Below are 6,701 nucleotides of genomic sequence, written 5' to 3' on the forward strand. Positions count from 1 at the left end.
CAAATAGCTTTGGTTTAATATTTGATTTGATTACATTAATGTTTAAGTTGAGATTTACAAGAAATATTTTATTGCTGCTGTGTAAAGGGAATACTGCTTTGTTTAAAGTGTTTGCAAACCACATGTTATTGCGCTTTTGTGTATATAGCAGTAAATTTAAATCAAAAGTGTGCAATACTCTACTTTATAATTCATTATTCAATTTTGCGCGTAACAATGCCATTAATCCAAGAAAATCATGCGATTAATCGCGATGCCCAGCACTAATAAAAATGCATTTTATCAGCCACTTCTCTATCAGGTAGATACTGAGAGACTTATGCATGCCTTTATCAGCAGTAGGTTTGATCATTGTAATGATCTTTTCTCTGGCCTACGGAAGAAAACTATTAAAAAGCTACAAGTTATTCAGAATGCAGCAGCATGGGTACTCACAACAACCAGAAGGAGAGCGCACATTTCACCTGTTCTTAAGTCCCTCCATTGGCCTGTCAGTTTTAGAATAGATTTTACGATCCTGTTATTGATATTTAAATCACTGACTTACATATAACATACACACCCTCCAGACCTCTCAGATCTTCTGGCATGAGTCTTTTAGTTTTACCCAGGGCAAGGACAAAGGGAATCAGCTTTTAGTGTTTATGGTCCTCACCCATGGAATAGTCTGCCAGTGGAGCTACAAGTTTCGTAAACATACCTTATTATCTTGGCATTTCCCAAAACCCTCTTTTTAGCTTGCTTTATCTTATGACTCTCCCCTGCACCCTTATTCGTCATACTTTTTTAGCTTGTAGTTTAATATTTTGTTTTATTTGTTTTATGTACACATCTGTACCTGTGTATTTTTATTTCACTACTGTGGACTCTCACTTCTCATTGCATTCGAGCACAAAAGGTGCTATTTAAATAAAGTTTGACTGATTGATAATTACCAACACCAACACATAATTAACCTTTGTTTTGGCCCTTTTACTCTTTTACCCTGTTACATACATTTCAGTCTATAACCATTGTTAATACCAAGGTATTACCTGGTTATTACGTTGGTGATTACATGTATTAATTAAATATTACCTAATTATTATCAAACTATTACCCTATATTGCCATGTTATTACCACGCTGTAATAGAAAGTGCTACCAAAACATGTATAAAGCTTGATCTAGATATATTTTGGATAAAGTGCATGTATTATGTTTGTGAATTCAAACCCATGAAACAACTATCCGTTGCCTGTCTTTATTCTCCTTTACCTTATTGAACTAAATTATAATCTGTTTCTTAAGTAAGTTGGATGTTGTCTGGGGGTGTTTCATGGGAGGAGCCAGTAGAAGAGAGTACCTGGAAGGATATAAATAATCTTGCAGAATCACAGATCATCAGACTGGCAGCTCTTGCTGGAAGTCAAGAAGACACACATTTCAGCTGATCTACCAACTTCACCAGGTGAGGACAAACTGGGTGGACAGAGACAGAGGGAGACAAAACCCAATATGTATTTGAAGTCTGTGTGGTCACTGACTTGACATTTCTCAAAAGGTTGGAGAAATGGCCTCAGATACCATGAAGGTTGCTGCTCTGGGTCGACCCTTCACCCTAGGAATGCTCTATGATGCTCGGAAAGATCAACTGATCCCAGGTAAGATTTAGACTGTTTCTAACCACATCTGCCTGTCACAGCTCTGCTTATAGGAACCTTGAAATAATTTCATATACAAGTAACACTATTTTAATTTCAACTATGTACCATTTGTGTGCACTACAAAAATTATTTGTTTTGTAATTGTACACTGTAGTACCATTTATTAGTTAACGATTTTGGGGATATTGATATATTGGGGCCAGTTTATTATCCTTCAAAACCTGTGAACATTAAATTGGCATTATTGTCGCTGAACCATTTTACAACAACTGTTTAGGGAACTACTGGCAGGATACAACAGGAACATGTAGAGATCTACATAATTACTATTAGTGTTTTGTGACTTTGTATTAACAAAGTGATTTTCCTGCTTTATCAGATGACTGACATTTTCCAATTTCTGTAGGTTTGACTTTGTGGGATGATAAAACTCTGAAAGAGAACACAGGGAAAGCTCTCAGCACAGCAGTGCATTTGCAATTTCTGCATCTGACTCCATTGAATCCAAGTCCTCTCTGCTGGATGTTGATGCTTCTCTGAAGGCCAGTTTCCTGTGTGGACTGATTGAAGTTGGAGGATCTGCCAAGTATCTCAATGATACAAAGAAATCCAACAATCAGAAAAGAGTGGCACTTCAGTACAAAGCCACGACACACTTCAAGCAGTTGTCAGTGACTCACCTTACAACCATGGCCACACAGCAAATAGATGTTATTAAGAATGGCTTGGCAACTCATGTAGTCACAGGCATCCTTTATGGGGCAAATGCTTTTTTTGTGTTTGACAGTGAGGTCATCCAGGGCAGCATGGAAGCTGTGATAAAGAAGATTCCCAAATGTAATGTTGAGGGGAAAGCTGAACTCAAGCTGACTGGTGAAGAAAAAGACCTGATTGAGAAATTCTCCTGCAAATTCTACGGAGACTTCATTCTCGAAAGCAACCCAGCAACATTTGAAGACGCAGTGAAGACCTATGTAGATCTTCCAAAGCTGCTGGGAGAAAAGGGAGAGAACGGTGTTCCACTGGAGGTCTCTCTTATGCCACTGAAGAATTTGTATTCAGAAGCTGTTGAGCTGAAGAAAGAGATAAGTAGTGGACTAGTGAGCAAGATAGAGTATGCTCTAGAAGATTTAAGTCAAATAGGAATGAGATGCAACGATTCACTGGTCGACAGAGTGGTGGAGAATTTTCCACTGATTCAAGAAGAGTTAAGCACTTTCCAAAAACTGTGCAATGATTATGCAACTAAATTCAGGCAGACCATGAGGAATAAATTCCCCTTGATCAGGGCAGGTGAAGAAGATGAGAGCTCAGCAGAACAAGTCTTTGACGGCATAGACGGGTCACCATTCAGCGGTCAGAAATTAAGCAAGTGGATGGAAGACAAAGAGAGAGAAATCAACATCATCAGGTCCTGTGTAGAAAAGATGGAGGGAACACAGATTGTCCAAAATCAGTCAGATCTGGACAGAGCGGTTCTCGGTGTGGAGGATGCTCTGTGCTTTGTTTTCACCTCCATGGAAAGGGGGGACACCTACCTTGATGTGATGGCCGACTACTTGGATTCACATAAATTAGGAAGTACCCATGAAGACCCGTGGTACAAGAACGTCGATGTTGTAACCAGTATGAGAGAAAAAGCCAAAGCTTTCCATGATCTTGCCAAAGCACTGAAGAACAACAGCCGGTTCTGTTTCCTCATAGCAGTCATACCAAATAAGTACAAAGGAGCAACCATCTACCATTACAAGGAGGGAAAACTGGTCACTGAGGATTTTTCGAAGCCAGAGAAAATCGATTTGGAGAAAATCACAGACAGAAGAGATTTGATCTGGTGTAAGTACTTTTCTGTGCTTTTATTGAGTCAAAAATACACTGTACAAATTCTTCTCCTCTAGAAACCTGTTTGAACATCAGAATGACTAGTAACGCATTTTGTTTTGGTCTCTCCATCAGATGCCTGTGATCTCACCCTGGACCCAAACACTGTGAACGGCTACCTCACTCTGTCTTTGGGAAACAAAAAGGCAACATGTGGAGCGTGGCAGAGCTACCCTGATCACCCAGAGAGGTTTGATTCAAATCCTCAGGTGATGTGCAAAGAGAGGTTAACTGGACGCCATTACTGGGAGGTAGAGTGGAGTGTCGGTTCTTCTACATCTGTTTACATAGGTGTTGCATACTATGTAATCGAAAGAAAAGCAAACAGTAAACAAAGCCAGCTTGGAAACAACACCGTATCATGGTGTTTTGGCCAGTATAACTCCAAATTTTACAAATATCATAATGGTTACTATGACCAGATCCCGATTCCCTCTACTGGCTGCAACAGAGTTGGGGTGTTTCTGGATTGGCCTGCTGGAACTCTGTCCTACTACAGAGTCTCCTCTGACTCACTGAGTCACCTCCTCACATTCCCAAACCTTCAATTCACTGAGCCAGTTTACCCATGTTTCTGGGTTAATAAACATTCCAATTACGTGGACCTGAGTCTGACTGATTAAGAGTGATGACACAGAATTGATAGATCTAAAGAACAACTTAACACCATATTTTAGCTTGAACTGGCTTCACAAAACTGCATTCAGCCCCAGAGGAATCGGGAAAATTGATGATGTAATAAAGTGACCACATCTCATTTTCTGTTCATGGTGATTCTTTGCTCAGCCTTCTTTAAAACTGATTTGTGTTTCACAGCTTCAGAATAACTTTAAACTTTCATTGCTTGGTACATCATAGACATATTTTATTTGTTGCAAGTTTCTATTGTAATTGCTTATAGTTAAAGATACAGAGGATATATCAATACACAATTACAATGTCAACGCTAGTATGTTGAAATAGAAAAGAAAATATTTACATAAATGAATTGTTGAATTTCCCATGTTGATTATGTTTGGAAATAAGGTAGCTAATGTGCCTATTATTTAATTTAGCATTTGTTATTTTCTTCGTTTGCAGTATTTTAAAAAATAATTAGGAATATTGTAGTTTTTTCCCATTTACACCTTAAACCTGACCTAGAGTTCAATATATGACTATACTGTTCTGAGCATAGAATCACTGTTAACACCATTTCTTTTAGCTGTAAAGCACATTACTGAAGCACTGTAATTTTCTATGTATTAGTTGTTACATGTTTATTCAATGATCAGCCATCTTCTCAAACTGGTTTGTGCTTCACATTCAGTTTAAACTTGCATTGTACATCACAATTTATTTTTTATTGTTACTTTCTAATTCTTGATACTTAAAGATACAGAGCTCATATCAATACAATTGTTATAGTGTAATAGTGCTTTTACTGTTCTGATGAGAGAGTCACTGTTTTGTTAGATGTTAGGCACATTGCTGGTGTTCACATAGTTGAAGCAATGTAATTTTTTATGTTGAGTCTATGCACAGCCTCCTTCTCAAATTGATTTATGCTTCACAGTCAGTTTAAACTTGTAATACTTGTAATACATTACAGATATATGTTTTTATTGTTACTTTCTAATTCCTGATACTTAAAGATACAGAGCTTATATCAATAACCAATAGCAATGACAAAGCTACAATGTTAAAAGTTATACTCATGTCAGTATATTTGAATTAACTTGTTTTGTTAAATTTAACATGTTGATTACATTTGGACATAAGATAGCTAACTTGCCTATTGTTGAATCTAGCATTGATTAATTTTCTTCTTTGTGCAGTATCTTAAAAATACAGAATACAATTTTAATCTTTTTGTTTATATCAAGTCTACACCTTAACCCTGACATAGGACTTGACTGTTCTGAGCAGAGAGTCACTGTTAACACCATCTTGTTAGATGTTAAACACATTGCTGAAATGCTGATTTTTATAGAGCTGAAGCAGTCAGATTCCTATGACGCTGCAACACCTGTTGGATATGTTTATGTTGAGCAGAATATTCAATAAAGTGTAGAGCTGAGTTTACCACTGTGTGCTGCTTTGTTATTCCCTCTCTCTCTCTCCCACATTTCCTGTTACATTTTCATCCTACATTTTCATAGCCATTAAGCTGCTGTTATCAGTTGCTAAATTTTGATGTCATTCAACATTTGCAAAGATTGCAAATGTTAGCACTGATTCTTACTTAAAGTTATATTTTGTTCATGTTATTTTAACACCTATTTTATTACATTGTATCACTATTCCCCTTTAGTCAGGTATGTGGGGAAATTGCAGTATTAGTTTTAGCACCAATATTATACTCAGGGGCGTACGAGCAACTTTGAACCTGGTGGGGACACTGAAATGCTAGGATGGTTCGGAGGCATGCCCCCCTGATTTTTTAAATTTAAATAAAACACTTAAATGTTTATTTCTAATGCCTTTTGAAAACAGAATGTACTTACAGTGGGGGAAATAAGTATTTGACCCCTTGCTGATTTTGCAGGTTTGCCCACTTACAAAAAATGCAACGATCTATAATTTTAATCATATGTACATTCTAACAGTGAAACACAGAATCCAAAAGAAAATTCCAGAAAAATCACATCATATGAATTTATAAAAATTGATAACCATCTGATGAGGAAAAACAAGTATTTGACCCCCTGGACAAACAGCATGTTAATATTTTGTAGAAAAGCCATTATTGGCCACAGATGTCAAACGGTTTTTATAGTTGGTGACAAGGTTTGTGCACATTTCGGCAGGGATGTTGGCCCACTCCTCCCTGCAGACAGCCTCCAAATCATTCAGGTTCCGAGGTTGTCGCCTGGCAACTCGAATTTTAAGCTCCCTCCAAAGATTTTCAATTGGATTCAGGTCTGGAGACTGGCTAGGCCACTCCAGAACCTTGATGTGCTTCTTCAGCCACTCTTTTGTTGCTTTGGCGGTGTGCTTAGGGTCGTTGTCGTGCTGAAACACCCATCCTCGACCCATCTTCAGCTCTCTCGCTGAGGGAAGGAGATGTTGGTCCAGAATTCCACGATACATGGCCGCGTCCATCCTCCCCTCAATACGATGGAGTTGTCCCGTCCCCTTGGCTGAAAAGCACCCCCAAAGCATGATTTTGCCACCACCATGCTTGACGGTGGGG

At 38.2% G+C, this 6,701-nt stretch overlaps 1 pseudogene; it reads left to right on the plus strand.

Annotated features, from left to right (window-relative positions):
• Positions 1-1,551: 1,551 nt before the first annotated feature.
• On the plus strand, positions 1,552-4,149 carry LOC123965451 (annotated as a pseudogene).
• Positions 4,150-6,701: the final 2,552 nt, after the last annotated feature.

Source organism: Micropterus dolomieu, unplaced genomic scaffold (genome assembly GCF_021292245.1).
Source record: "Micropterus dolomieu isolate WLL.071019.BEF.003 ecotype Adirondacks unplaced genomic scaffold, ASM2129224v1 contig_9734, whole genome shotgun sequence".
In the NCBI taxonomy this organism is placed as follows: domain Eukaryota; kingdom Metazoa; phylum Chordata; class Actinopteri; order Centrarchiformes; family Centrarchidae; genus Micropterus; species Micropterus dolomieu.